This window comes from Neomonachus schauinslandi, chromosome 1 (genome assembly GCF_002201575.2).
Source record: "Neomonachus schauinslandi chromosome 1, ASM220157v2, whole genome shotgun sequence".
Taxonomy (NCBI): domain Eukaryota; kingdom Metazoa; phylum Chordata; class Mammalia; order Carnivora; family Phocidae; genus Neomonachus; species Neomonachus schauinslandi.
Window position 1 is genome coordinate 103,056,595 of NC_058403.1, and position 15,880 is coordinate 103,072,474.

Genomic DNA, 15,880 nt, shown 5'->3' on the forward strand with positions numbered 1-15,880 from the left:
GATATCTTTTCCTGCTTTGTCAAAGATTAGTTGACCATAGAGCTGAGGGTCCATTTCTGGGCTCTCTATTCTGTTCCATTGATTTATTTGTCTGTTTTTGTGCCAGTACCATACTGTCTTGATGATCACAGCTTTGTAATATAGTTTGAAGTCTGGCATTGTGATGCCACCACCTTTGGTTTTCTTTTTCAACATTTTTCTGACTATTCGGGGTCTTTTCCAGTTCCATGCAAATTATAGGATTATTTGTTCAAGCTCTGTGAAAAATGTCAATGGTATTTTGATAGGGATTGCATTGAATGTGTAGATTTCTCTGGGTAGAATAGATATTTTCACAATATTTATTCTTTCAATCCATGAGCATGAAATGTTTTTCTATCTCTTTGTGTCTTCCTCAATTTCCTTCATAAGTGTTCTATAGTTTTTAAGAGTACAGATCCTTTACCATTTTTGGCTAGGTTTATTCCTAGGTATCTTATGGGTTTTGGTGCAATGTAAATGGGATCGAGTCCTTAATTTCTCTTTCTTCTGTCTCATTGTTAGTGTATAGAAATTCAACTGATTTCTATGCATTCATTTTGTATCTTGCAATATTGCTGAATTCCTATATGAGTTCTAGCAATTTAGGGGTGGAGTCTTGTGGGTTTTCCACATAAAGTATCATGTCATCTGTGAAGAGTGAGAGTTTGACTAATATTCGACAAAGCAGGAAAGAATACCCAATGGGAAAAGGACAGTTTCTTCAATAAATGGTGCTGGGAAAATTGGACAGCCATATGTAGAAGAATGAAACTGGGCCATTTTCTTACGCTATACACAAAGATAAACTCAGGGCGCCTGGGTAGCTCAGTCGGTTAAGCGACTGCCTTCGGCTCAGGTCGTGATCCTGGAGTCCCAGGATCGAGTCCCGCATCGGGCTCCCTGCTCAGCTGGGGGTCTGCTTCTCCCTCTGACCCTCTTCCCTCTCGTGCTCTCTGTCTCTCATTCTCTCTCTCTCAAATAAATAAATAAAATCTTTAAAAAAAAAAACAAAAAAACAAAGATAAACTCAAAATGGATGAAAGACCTCAATGTGAGACAGGAATCCATCAAAATCCTGGAGAACACAGCCAGCAACCTCTTCGATGTTGGCCGCAGCAACTTCTTGCTAGACACATCTCCAAAGGCAAGGGAAACAAAGGCAAAAATGAACTATTGGGACTTCATCAAGATAAAAAGCTTCTGCACAGCAAAGGAAACAGTCAACAAAACTAAAAGGAAACCTACAGAATGGGAGGATATTTGCAAATGACATTGCAGATAAAGGGCTAGTATCCAAGATCTATAAAGAACTTCTCAAACTCAACACGCAAAAAACAATAAGAAATGGGTAAAAGACACAAACACAGATTTCTGCAAGTAAGACATACAAATGGCCAACAGACACATGAAAAAATGCTCCACATCACTTGGCATCAGGGAAATACAAATCTAAACCACAATGACATACCACCTCACACCAGTCAGAATGGCCAAAATTAACAAGTCAGGAAATGACAGATGTTGGTGAGGATGCAGAGAAAGAGGAACCCTCCTACACTGTTGGTGGGAATGCAAGCTGGTGCAGCCACTCTGGGAAACAGTATGGAGGTTCCTCAAGAAGTTAAAAATAGAGCTACCCGACGATCCAGCAATTGTACTACTAGGTATTTACCCCAAATATACAAATGTAGTGATCCGAAGGGGCACCTGCACCCCAATGTTCATAGCAGCAATGTCCACAATAGCCAAACTGTGGAAAGAGCCAGGTAGTATCTTTATAATCGTTATTCTGAACTCTAGTTCTGACATCTTACTTATATCCATACTGTTTAGGTCCCTGACAGTCAGTACTGCCTCTTGTTCTCTTTTTTGAGGTGAGTTTTTCAGTCTTGTCATTCTTGCAGAAAGTGGTTGCTTTTCTATTTGTAGAATTGCAGCAATTCTTTTTTTAGATCTCCGGTTGAGTTCACAAGTGTTCAGAGTGATTTTATAGCTACCTAGCTAAATTCGTGGGACCAGACAAAACTAAGGTCTTCTACTCCTCCACCATCTTGGACTCTTCTGGTATAGGAATTTTTTAAATTTCATTAAAGAATACTATGAACAATATGACATTAAATCATTAGGATGTAATAGACAATTTTCTAGAAAAATATAAAAAACCAAACTTGACTCAAGGAGAATAAAAAACCTGAAAACATCTTTACGCATTTAAAAACAAGTTGAATCAGTAATTTAAAAAAAATCAGGGATACCTGGGTGGCTCAGTTGGTTGAGCGTCTGCCTTCGGCTCAGGTCATGATCTCAGGGTCCTGGGATTGAGTCCCACTTTGGGGGTCCCTGCTCAGCGGGGAGCCTGCTTTTCCCTCTGCCTGCTGCTCCCCCTGCTTGTGCTCTCTCTCTCTGACAAATAAATACATAAAATCTTAAAAAAGTAAAAATAAATCAACTCCTGAAAATAACAATCCTTCAAAATGGCAGAGCTACTTTGGATGTTAGTTTGGTGGTTACTTACAAAGCTATAAACATACTCATATGATCCAGCAGTCATGCTTCTTGGTATTTACCCAAAGGAGCTGAAAACTTTTAGCTACACAAAAATATGTTCATGGCTGTTTATAGTGGTTTTATTTATTATTACCAAAACTTGGAGGCAATTATTAAAACTTGGTAGGCAAATGGATAAATAAAATGGTGCATCCAGATATGAAAAGTCATGGAAAAAATTTAAATGCATATTACTAACGAAAGAAGCCAATCTGAAAAGGCTACATACTGTACAATTCCAACCATATGACATTCTGGAAAGGGCAAAACTAAGGAGACAGTAAAAATATCAGTGATTGCCAGGGGCTAGGGATAGGAGGTGTTGAACAGGCAGATCACAGAGGATTTTTAGAGCAGTGAAACTGTTCTGTATAATACTATAATGGTGCATACATGTTATCATACATTTATCAAAACCCATAAGGAAATGTAGGACAACACAAGTGAATCCTAATGTAAACTATGGACTTTGGGTGATAATGATGTGCTCATGTAGGTTCATCACTTGTAACAAATGTACCATTCTGATGTGGGATGTTGATAGTTGTGGGGGGGTGCTAGGGGTTTGCAGGGAGAGACAATAGGGGAACTTTCTGTTCTTTCTGCTCAATTTTGAGGTCAACCTAAAACTGCTCTTAAAAAAAAATAGTCTATTTAAAATGAAAGAAAAAAAGCAACAGTCTTTGACGCTTTCACAATTGTTTCATCAAACTTTTGAAGAGAGGTAACAAAAATTTAAATAAAACATTAGCAAACTAAATCCAGCAATGTATTGAAACTTAAACACACACACACACACACACACACACACCCGTAAGGCTTATTTCCAGAGTGAAACAATGGTTTAACTACAGAAAATCTATCAATGTAGGAGACAGCCTAATAAAGAAAAATAAATAATTTAAAAAGAGAAAATATATAAATATTTCAATAGATCTAAAAAAACTCATTTAACAACTTTAAAGCCCATTAATGATCAGAAAATATACTGTTAGCAAAGTAGGAATAGAAGGGAAACTCATGGGTCACCTGGGTGACTCAGTCATTTAAGCGTCTGCCTTCGGCTCAGGTCATGATCCCAGGGTCCTGGGATCGAGCCCCGCATCGGGCTCCCTGCTCAGTGGGAAGCCTGCTTCTCCCTCTCCCACTCCTCCTGTTTGTGTTCCCTCTCTTGCTCTGTCTCTCTGTGTCAAACAAATAAATTAAAAATCTTTAAAAAAAAGAAGAGAAACTCATGACCCCACAAAAGATGTCCTCTAAAAAATAATAGCAAACATTATACTTAAGAATGAAATATTAGAAGCATTTCCTCACAATCAAGAAAAACTCAAGGATTTTCCAATATTATCACTTCTTTTTCACGCAAGGTTTTAGCCAACACAAGAAGCCCAGAGGTGAATATAAAATGTATAAGGAATGGAAAGGAAGAAACAACCTTGCCATTAATTGTAGGCAATATATTGTTTATGTATGTATCTGTCTTCTGTTTCTAGATAACAAATTACCACAAATTTAGCAGTTTCAAACAGCACACATTTATTATCTCACAGTTCTGTCGGTCAGAACTCTGTTCTCTGCTCAGGATGGAAGGAGGCAGAAATCAAAGTGGGGCTCTGCTTCTGTTCTCAGCTGGATCACAGGGTCCTTTTTCAAGCTCACATGGTTGTTGGCAGGATTCAGTTCCTTGTAATTGTAGGACTGAGGTTTCTGTTTCCTTGATGGCTGTCATCTGAAAGCTGCTCTCAGCTCCCTGAAGCTGGCCACATTCCCTTGCTACATGGTTCCCACTGTGACAGCATACTTATTTAAAGCCACCAGGAGAATCTCTCCTTTCTGTGGACTATGTCTGAGTCTTATATGATATAACGTAATAATGGGAGTGACTATCCCATCACCTTTGTCATACAAAATAACCCAACCAAGGGAGTGACCATTCTATCATATTCTCAGGTCCTGCCCACATTCAGGGGAGGGGATTAGATGGGGTGTGTACACCAGAAGGTAAAAATCTTGGGGGCCTTCTTAGAGTTTTGCCTACCACAACATGGTAAATCCAAGAGATTTTTTAAAACTATTATAAGAAATGTGACAGTTTAACAGGTTGCTAAATACACAATCAACAGACAAAATGCCAAAGTATTTAGACCAGAATCAACTAATAAAAATGTAATAGAAAACAAGATTTCAGTATTAATACAAAATAAAACCACCAGGTACCTAACTAGGAAAATACAAAACAAAACTAAAAACAAAAGCAGTTCAAGATCTAGGGAAGACTCTCAAACTATAATGAAGGACTTGAGAGGAAACCTGAGCATGTGGCCCTATTTACCACAATCACAAATGGTTAAAGTTAATATCTTAAATAAGTCAGTTCTCTCCAAATTAATAAATGCAGTGCAATTTAAACAAAACCCCAACAGACTTATTTTCTTTGAACTTGTCAAGTTCATCCTCAAAGTAATAGTGAGGAATAGAAAAATTACAGCTAAGAAAAAACTGAGGAAGGAGAAGGAGACTCATGTTTCTGGATAATGTGACTGACTATGAAGCTAGAAACTCTAAAATAATGAGTGCCAGGTATTGGCCCAGACAAACAGAGCAAGGAACACATCTAGATGCAGGTCCTCACACATATGAAAATGCCATTTATGACAGAGGTGGCATTACAATTTAGACCATTAAATGATACTGGGACAACTGGCTGTTGATTTGGGAAGAAAATCACTTTCACACGCATATTCAAAATTATGTATAATGGAGACTCAATATGGAAAACATCTTAATATCTTTATAAGAAAATAAGAGATAATTTTTATGACATTTCCTGAATAGGATATAAAAGCATAAACCATGAAAGAAAATTTTGATTACATTGAAATGTAAAACATGGGACACCTGGGTGGCTCAACAGGTTAAGTGTCTGCCTTCGGCTCAGGTCATGATCTCAGGGTCCTGGGATCGAGCCCCGCATCGGGCTCCCTGCTCAGCGGGGAGTCTGCTTCTCCCTCTCCCTCTGCTGCCCCCCCTGTTTGTGCTCTCTTTCTCTCTGACAAATAAATAAATAAAATCTTTTTAAAAAATAAAATAAAATGTAAAACATATGTAGAACAAAAGTCAATACACATAAAATGGAAAAAAAAACAATGCACAGACTGAGAGAAGATATGTTATAGGCATATAATTGACTACATCAGCAGGGTCCCCCACTCTCTTGCTTCCACTGGGTTTATCAGTGAAGAGCTCAATAGACTGGAGGCAGGCAAACGTTACAAAGCCAGAGCATCTCCCAGTATCCATGGATGTCCCCATAACTGTGACTGTCAACCAAAGACCACAGCTCCTGAAAGAGCCCTCTCCACATAGCCTCACTGTCTCCAGGTTCCTTCTCTGTCCCGTCAGCCTAGGGGTACAATATCCCCCATATTAAGAGCCCTTATGGTTTCCCTAAGTCCTGCCCACACTTTTATTATACTCGCTTCTAATTGCTCAACTTAAGTTTGCCATCTGCTCTCTTCCTGGACACTGACTGGTATACCTAGTACAAATTCTGCTTCTTTTTTTTAAAAAAGATTTTATTTATTTGACAGAGACACAGAGAGGGAGGGAACACAAGCAGGGGAAGTGGGAGAGGGAGAAGCAGGCTTCCCGAGGAGCAGGGAGCCCGATGCGGGGCTTGATCCCAGGACCCTGGGATCATGACCTGAGCCAAAGGCAGATGCTTAACAACTGAGCCACCCAGGGGCCCCACAAATTCTGTTTATAACCTATTAGGCAAGTTACTTAACCTGTCTGACTCCAATTACTTCATCTATAAATGGTCCTACCATGGGAATTAATTCAAATGATCTACCCAAACTCCTCAGTGCAGTTTTCAGCATGATGAGCAGTCAATAAATTGTTACTATTATTATCATGATGATGGTAATTATTATTGTTTCTAGTATTTCTTCTTTGCCACCTAGTGATCTGAGTATCAACTAAGCATAGCTGGGCAAAAACACCAAAGCTGAACCTACACAGAAGAGCTAAAACATAATTTGCTATCAGGCTTAGAGAACGTCTCAGGATTTTCCTAAAGTCACTGTTGTACTAGTAAATGGGATGCACTCTTTATCAAGTGGAATTACAGAGAGCTGTCTTCTGTCCACCTACAATGAATGGGCCAGTCCAGTTCATCTCCCGCCTTCATTATCTGCAAGACCAGTCGGCACCAATCACTCACATTCCACAGACACCTGCAGGTACGTCAGCCCAGCAGTCAGGGATGCTCTTGCAAATGCAGGTCTCCATAAACAGCAGCCAACACAAACCAGTGGTGGGGGCTGGCCAGCGCCCACTCCTGCACCTGTGTGCACCTGTCCTAGCTATAGACCTCATGGGTCAGTTCTGCCAATCAGTTACCATGAAGGTCCTTACATACCTAAAGACATTCATGACCAGGGAGATGGTCTCCATTTCAATTCAATTTTATATACATATTTGAAAAATACTACAAGTTACAACACAGAATAAATGCTTTAATTGGTATGACATACTGAACTATTTAAAGAAAATTATGCAATGGGAAATGTGGGAAAACAGCATACTTAACACTTGGTTACCTGTCTCATGGAGGAGGGTAGGGAGTTTTAAACTATAGGTATTTGTAAATCATGTATATCTGTTTCATTTTATTTTTATAGGATATTTATTCTCTCCCCCCCCCATTATATTTGCATAGGGTCTAAGACCTGTTAGAGTGTTAGAGCCATAGAACATGTGAGGGATAAGGAAGGGGACCTTTCTAGGGTGATGGACACAATCTGTAATCTGATCAGGATGCTGGCTACATGGATCTCTACATTTGTCAAAACTCATGGACCTACACACTTAAGATCTGGGCATTTCTCTGTCGGTATTAACTCAGTTTTAATTGACATTACAGGAACATGTAGAGGAATAAAAAAGTTAAAACACGAACTCTAAAAGGTTACACTTGAAGGTATATCCCACCAGTTTCTTTATGATGGAATAAAATCTTGAAGTTTGATAAATAGTCGAAGGTGAGAGGAGTGACTCAGAGACCTCAGAGTGGCAAAGGGAGTCAACTGAAGATTAGGCCTTTGCTGGGAGTATACCGCCCACATAATTACAGGGTCAACGCCTCAATTATCTGTGCTCATTCAGAGTGGAGTTGACCCGATGACACCCTATGCTTTCTGGAAAAGGCTTCAACCCCTAAAGGATCCCAATTTTTCATGAACATGTGCTCAAAAGCCTCTAGGGTTACCCCTGAGAGCCCAAACACAATTCTATCTATTCCTAGGTGGCTGGACAGGAAAACTATAAATTATTGACTGACAGATCCTCAAGGTTCTTAAACATTTGAATCAACAATTCGGATGAGGGCATAGAAGATGCATTTACCAAATGTTCAGAAGCCACACACAGGGGTGAGACCAGTAAGATGCGCCACAGGCTCACAATTCACATCACCTAAACAGGAGCATTGACTGGGCCCAAGCCAAAAAGTTAAACTAGAATAAATTAAAAAGTAAACTGCCATTAGGTCCAGAAGCCAATTGCCAAATCCAGGGTGGGAGTGGGGAACCTGATTTGACAGAAGAAAGCCCTGTGGTTTTCACTGATCACACGTGCAGTTCTATGTCAATGGTGGGTACAGTTGGTGAAAAATTGAACACATTGACAGGTCCACTAAACTCAATGTTGATTATCTCCTTTGGTTTACAGGTGCTGCATTTTAAGAATGACATTGACAAACTGGAGTGTCTTCCAGAGAGGGGGATCAGGTAGAAGTAGACACCTCATTTTACCACAAACATTCTAGGAAATGCATTGTTTAGGCTGAAAAGGAGTAAAGAGTACAGGGTAGGTGACCAACCATCTTGGTTTGCCTGGGACTGAGGGGATTTTCAGACACAGAACTTTCAGGTTTAAAACCTGTGCAGACTCTCTGCCTGGCTTGCAGATGGCCACCTTCTCACTGTGTCCTCACATGGTGGAGAGAAGGAGCATGCTCTGGTCTGTCTTCTGCTTATAAAGATACCATTCCATCATGGAGAATAGTGTCACCCTCATAACCTCATCTAAACCTGATTATCTCCCAAAAGCTCCACCTCCGAATATCATCACATTGGGGATTAAGGCTTCAACGTATAATTGGGGGTTAGGGGAGAGACAGAAGCGTCAGTCCATAACAGAGAGATACAAGCTATGGGAGCCAGGGTCATGAACCTCGAGACCCAACTCCAGACACTGAAGGCAGAGGCCTTGGGACCAGAGTTGGAGGGGTCAAGAGTCGTGATGAGGCGTGGGGAGGTCAGACAGGCCCGGGGCAGAATCCCAGCTCCACCACTTGCTGACTGTGTTATTTGGGCTCGTTACTAAAACCCTCTGAGCCTCAGGATTTGTCATCTGCAAAATGACCTGTCTAGAGCATGGCATTGTTCCCAACCTAGAGTAAGTCCTCGGAGAAGGTGGTTAACACTTGTCACCATCACCATCACCATCATCAGTGCCAGGGAGCATTCTCTTGTACCCGCCCCCGCAATGGCTTCTCTTCTTTCCCAGACCTCATGCTTCCTGAGGCAGGCAGAGCCCTCACAAGTATCAAAAACCTGACAGAGAGAGGCTCTGTCTAGTCAGAGGTTTGTTTTCTCACATAAGAGAGTCTGGAGTCCTGCAGCTGCTCAGGGACCTGCTCAGGGACCCCGTTCAAGAGGCACTTCCTTCTCGCTCTTGCTCCGGCTTCCTCGGTGCATATCGGCGCATAGCATCTGCTCTGGCAGAGCGGCTGCTGTACCTCCAGGCCTACCATCTGCATTCCAGAAAGAAGAAAAAGAAAGGGCTGAAGGGTAAAGGCCCATAAGAACACCGTGGCTGAGCCAAACCCCGCCTTGTTTAGATTTTACTTTTTTTAAAATTTAAATTCAATTAATTAACATACAACATTTTACTGGTTTCAGAGGCAGAGGTCAGTGATTCATCAGCTGCATACAACACCCAGGGCTCATCACATCACGTGCCCTCCCCGATGTCCAGCACCCAGCCACCCCACTCCCCTCCCCCCTCCCCTCCAGCAACCCTCAGTTTGTTTCGTGTGATGAAGAGTCTCTTATGGTTTGTCTCCCTCTCTGGTTTCGTTTTGTTTCATTTTTTCCTCTCTTCCCCTATGATCTTCTGTTTTGTTTCTTAAACTCCACATATGAATGAGATCATATGATAATTGTCTTTCTCTGAAAAGCCAAAGCCATTCCCAGAAGCCATGTGTGGAAACTCCTTGGATGTCATTGGCCAGCATCAGGTCCCACAGCTACCCCAGCTGCAAGGCCACCGGCGCAGTATTTGGTGGACACACAGCCACTCTGAACAACACTGGGGTTCAGTTAGTAAGGAAGAAAAGGAGAATGGATATTGGGCAGGCAGAGAGCAGCGTAACCCCCCGCCCCCGCCAGCTAGCTCCTTTGGGCTATACATTCGTCACCTTCCCACCTCACTTCTCCTTGGGAAACTGAAAAAACCACCAGCCCTAACAGCACAGCCTGAGTGTGCAGCCCCCAAACAGGAGGGCACGAGGACATCCGGAAGAGAGGGAGTGTGGGCTGTAGTGCTGTGTTCTGGCAAGGAGCTCTGTGCCTCCCAAAGCAGAGGTGGTCACAGTTAACACTGGGCCCTGGGATTTTCCTTCAAGAAAAGTAGCAGTTGGACAGTTGGACATGGAAAAAGGATTAGGTAAGTCTTTTTTTTTTCCTCAAGACTTTGGTGGCATTGGCATAGCAATTAAGAAGAATGTTCTACCAGGACCCTCTGTTCTAAAAACAAAAAACAAAATGACTGAAGAGTGGGCCAAGAGGAAGCAGCCTTGTGCAGAGTGGGTAATATTATATGGCTTGTATTGCGATTAAGAAATACAAAAGAAAATGCAAAAGAGCTAGTCCTGGTTAGATGATTCACAATTCTGACTCTCTTGCTCACTGCCTGCCCATGCCTGGAAGATGCCAATGGGTGTACCTACATTAACAAGGTTGCCTTTTGGCATCTCCCACGCAGGCACCCAGAGACGAGATGTATACGAAGGCGGTTCTCCATTATGCCAACTGCAACTTCCTGAACCACTGGTGTTTGATGTCTGATCCCTGGGCTGGTACCAGCAGCATCCGAGTCCCCTGGGAACTGGTCAGAAATGCAAAGGCTCAGGCCCATCCCAGGTCTACTGGGATTCTGAGACATACACAGGTTTGAGACCCACTAGCCTAAGGCATTGTCCAATAGCAGGGACGTATTCAATAAGAACAATCAGTCTATGGTTTTCTAACACATTTTGTAAGAAACTCATTAAAATCAGTAAGAAGTTAAATCAGGACTCTGAACTATCTAATCAGTTCAGAGAGTTTACGGTAGAGAAGAATGAGGGAAACCCTCCACAGACCTGTAATTAAATTTGTATTTTTTAATGTTTTTTTATTATTCTAATCACAGCATCTCTTTATATCTGTCTTGAAAGTTGTAGTAAGAAGTGATTTATTTACAAAAATTGCTCTCATTAGCGTTTTGGCACCAGGTATAGGGATAAAAATGTACTGAAAAGTTTTGCATATTCCTGTCATTGTTATAGCCTTACTTAGTGAGATAGGCCCCAATTCTAAGATCGTATCTATTATGGGCTGAATCGTGTCCCCCAAAATTCATGTTGAAGTCCTAACCCCTAGTACTTCTGACTATATTTGGAGATAGGACCTTTAAGGAGGTAATGAGGTAAAATGAAGTCATTAGGGTAGGCCCTAATCCACTATGACTGGTGTCCCTATAAAAAGAGGTGATTAGGACACAGACACAGAGAGAGAGAAGACCACGTGGAGACACAGAGAGGGCAGCCATCTGCAAACCAAGGAGAGAAGCCTCAGATGAAACCAACCCTGCCAATACCTTAATCTCAGACTTCTAGCCTCCAGAACTGTGAGACAATGAACTTCTGCTGTTTAATCCACCCAGTCTGTAGTAGCTTGTGATGGCAGCGCTAGCAGACGAAAATGACATACAAAAAGACTTAGGACTAAGTAGGGCCTTGCCTGATAATTACTGTTGTGGTAGACATTCGTTACTGTTCCAGATATCTCCAGCTTGCCACCTCCTGGGGAACATAATGTTATTGTACCTCTCCACCCCCTGAAGAAGTTAGGCACGGCCACGAGACATGCTTTGGCCAATGAAATGTGACGGGAACTTTAACAGCCTGAGCACAATTCCCCCTTGCTCCTTTTCCCCCTCAGCCGCAGCAAGGAGCCCTGCCTCCGAAGAGGCTGTTCCCTCAGCCTGCTCCCTGGAACGAGGGATACAGGCATAGCCTCCAGCCAAACCTTAACGGACTTGTAGTGAGAGCAACAAAATAAACCTTTGCTGTTTTAAGTCCTGAGATTTAAGCCTCGTTCACTATTGCAGCATATCCTAGCCTATCCTGACTGCTACATCAATCTAAAACGTGCGTCATCTCATTTACCGAATCCCAAACATCCGATTGTCTCATTTAATTCAGATAATAGGCATAAAAATTAAACTGTGAATCTTTTTTTGGTTTGGATTTTTAAAAATCCAAAAATAGCTGAGAAATACACAAATAAAATGTAAATTAAATAAAAGAGAAGTACTGAAAATAAGATAAAATATCAGGTAATAAGTCTATCTATGATAGCTGCATGCTGGTGAGAGAGAACGGGGCTTCTTGGAGAAGATGGGACAGTAGCACTGAGACTAGTCCAAAGAAAGGACAGTCCAGCAAGCCTCTCTGCCTTGGGTAGGCACAGCTAAAGGAGAATATAACCACAGTGTTCCAAACTGGCTCTTCTTTCTGATTATCATCCAATTCCACCAAAACCCAGCACCTTACCCAGAGGAGACCGAAGCCAGTTAGGACGGCTGAGCTGAGCTAGAACTCTTTCCTCTTGCCTCTCAGACCAGAGCCCTTTGCACTCTTCTGTATTTGTTAGTTCTTTAAGAATCAAAAGATAGAATTTCATATCAGCCTACACTAGTACCTCCTTATCCTAAAGTCTGATCATATTTGTTATTTACCAGTGAAGAGAAAATCATGTTATACACTAGCATTTATTTCCAAAAAATAACGTTCATACAATCTTACGCACCTTGTGCATTGTGCATTCTTTTCAGCCTACGTGTGTGGGAACTTCTGGGGCACCTCTAAGAACAAAATGCCTGTTTCTGGGCTTCAAGGTCTCCCACCTTTTTTCCTTTACCTGAGAGAGCCTCTGGCACCACGCCAGCCAGTTCACTGCTGTCCTGTGCTTGGCCCTCCCTACAGTTCATTCATTCAGGCCACCCCTCCTGCCTGGAACAGTCCCCTACCTTGATATTCTCACAACTTGCTGACACTTCTAAACCCACCACAAATGCAGCTTTTCTTGAATAACCGCCCAACCTGAAAATCCACCCACTGCATCATTACAAGGAACTCAACCGACTCTGTATGTATATAAGTTGTCTAGGTGATTGTGTCATCTATTTATCGGCCAGGTGATTTACTTACCGGTATTTTGTTCTCACTATTCGATTCATGCCTTGTCATGTCTGTGGAAAGAATGGTGACAAGGAAAAAAATACAATGTGGATTTTATAACACATTGTCTTATTATCTAGGCTGCTGTATGTGGGCAGACGCCTCCTTCTGCGGTATGAGGAATTGATTTTAGTTTGCCCTGATAACATACTCTATGAAGTTTGATTGGTGAACACTAGTGTCATTAAACAGAGTTTCGTAAATCAGTCACTCCAGGAAGTTCATGGTATACAAATATTAACAATTACTAGGGATTTTTCTTTGAAGAACATAAAATTATAGGTATTACTGCCAGGGGGGAAAAACTTTAAAATGTTTTATTTCACTCTGAACAAATACAGCATCTTCTCAAATAAGAAAGAAGAGGGGCGCCTGGGTGGCTCAGTTGGTTGAGCGACTGCCTTCGGCTCAGGTCATGATCCTGGAGTCCCGGGATCGAGTCCCGCATCGGGCTCCCTGCTCGGCAGGGAGTCTGCTTCTCCCTCTGACCCTCCTCCCTCTCATGCTCTCTGTCTCTCATTCTCTCTCTCACAAATAAATAAAATCTTTAAAAAAAAAAAATTTTAGAAAGAAGAAATTTTACAATTTCAAGCTTTACTTGAATATCCTTTGCTTGGAAAATTAAAACAGTCCCAACTTGTAATTTACTTTACATCACAGTTTATAAATCAAGTAGAATGTTAATTCATTCTTGGAATGGCAAATATCCTGTCTTAAGTAATTGATAGAAAAGCAAAATGCCATGCCAGATTCGTCAGAAAATGTATAATTGATCTATAAAGATGGTGCATTCCTAACTAGCATGACATGACAAAAATGAGGGCTTACTTTGGAAAATTGCAAAATCCAATACATTGGGTACTGACCATGTTCATCACATTTTTAAAAACATCTGTTGGCAATTATGTGTCAAAACGGGCTTGTCAGATCTTGGCAAGAGAAGAAATTTTTGTCAAAGCCACACCATCTAAGTTACTTTCAGTTTTAACTGTGAACACGTGGTGGATTTTAAAAGAATTGTTTCATGCTCACAGGTAAGTGGAAGAGAGAATTGGGTAACGGTTCTATTCATCTGCTCAAATGTGGCAATGACTCCAAATCAAGAGTATCAAGCAAATAGGTTGTCCTCACTCACGATGTACATTAGCAAACAACCAGTGTTGTGATCACCAAATAATTTGGATATAGGAATCCTGATACTTCTTATCTTCTTTAGAAGCCACCAGTTTCTGGTCAGCCCAAATGCCACTCATACAGTGTCCTAAGGCTCAGGCTGTTGAGTTCCTTCTGGGGCCCTGAAGTCCAACCAGGCTCATGAGATATAAAGAGAGATGCCCACACCTCAGAACCAAGGCTATATTAATCCCTCCATGTCCCTGAGAATAACCAGAATAAAATGAAATTTTCGTTAGTGGTAATAGAGACAGCCCACTGCTCTCCTCTAAAAAATCTTTTAATTTAGCACTGAAGATTGAATGGATCCTTCAGTATTCTTCTCTTGATATAAAATAATCCCAAGTCTTCTGACTGCACAGTTGTATTTTCTCGCCCTTCTTTAGCTTTGTTGTTGTAATCTAAACCCCTCCATCTCGAGTCTCTGGTTGTGGAATATACCAAACAGTGCTTGGAGAAAAGGTGGGCCACACCTGAGTGTGGACCCCTTTCCTGACCCTTGCTAGTAATGCAACCTTGGGCAAGTCATGTAACCTCTCTCTGGCCTCCAGTTTACTCCTCTAGACTGTGAAGATTGAATGAGATGATTCTGTTACAGAAAGCATGTAGTATCCTATCTGAAACACGGCTCCCCAAAATATTATTTTCCCTCTTTCCCCAAATCATTGCTCTAGTGAAAAGTCAGTTGTCTATAACTGTGCTGTCTAATACGGCAATCATCAACCACAAGTGACTATGTATATTTAAATCAATTAAAAATTCAGCTCTTCAATTGCACTAACCACATTCCAAACAGTCAGTAGCTCCATGTAACTAGTGGCTGCCATATAGACAATGCAAATATAGAAACATTTTCATTAGAAAATTCTATTGGATAGTGCTGGTTACCTTATCCACTTGGATTGTGAGGCTTTTCAAACACACCCATGTCAGTCTCTATGTCATGTGAAATCTTTCCTTGGTGACAGGAATAAATGTTAACTACTCTGTTTTCTATCACATCTCTTTTAGAAAGAACTTGTCTCCAGTTCTGCATCTCAAAGGATTCATTCTCACTGGTTCCAGCTAGAAAGTCTCCCTTCTTAACCTCACAAATTCAGAAAACTATCACAGCCCATCACAGCCCAGACTTGCATTCTAGAGCCCTTGGTGCTGCAGGTGCCCCTTGCTGTTTGCCTTGCTATTCAGAGTCTGGTGGGGTGTAGGTGTGGTGCTCCAAGCCCTGGGTCTTGTTCCCATCTCTGGGGACTTGCCGCAGACAGTGTGAGCATCAGGTAGCTTATGGGCCCAGTGTTGAGGACAATGAATTCCTCATGAGTCCTAGGCACCTTCAAGGAAGAGATCAGGAAGTCAAATGTTCTAGGAAAACAGCTCACTCCGCCAAGCGAGGTTTCTGTTCTTTCCATGACCAGCAAAATGCCTTCCTCCAGGGGTTTTAGGACAGACGTTACAGGCCTGGAGACATAGCATGGAAAATATGTAGGTCTCCAGGGCTTAACTGAAACAAAAGCTCGAGTCACCTTAGAGCATGCAAGATGCAGACCCAAGGAACCAGGTGAGCGGCAC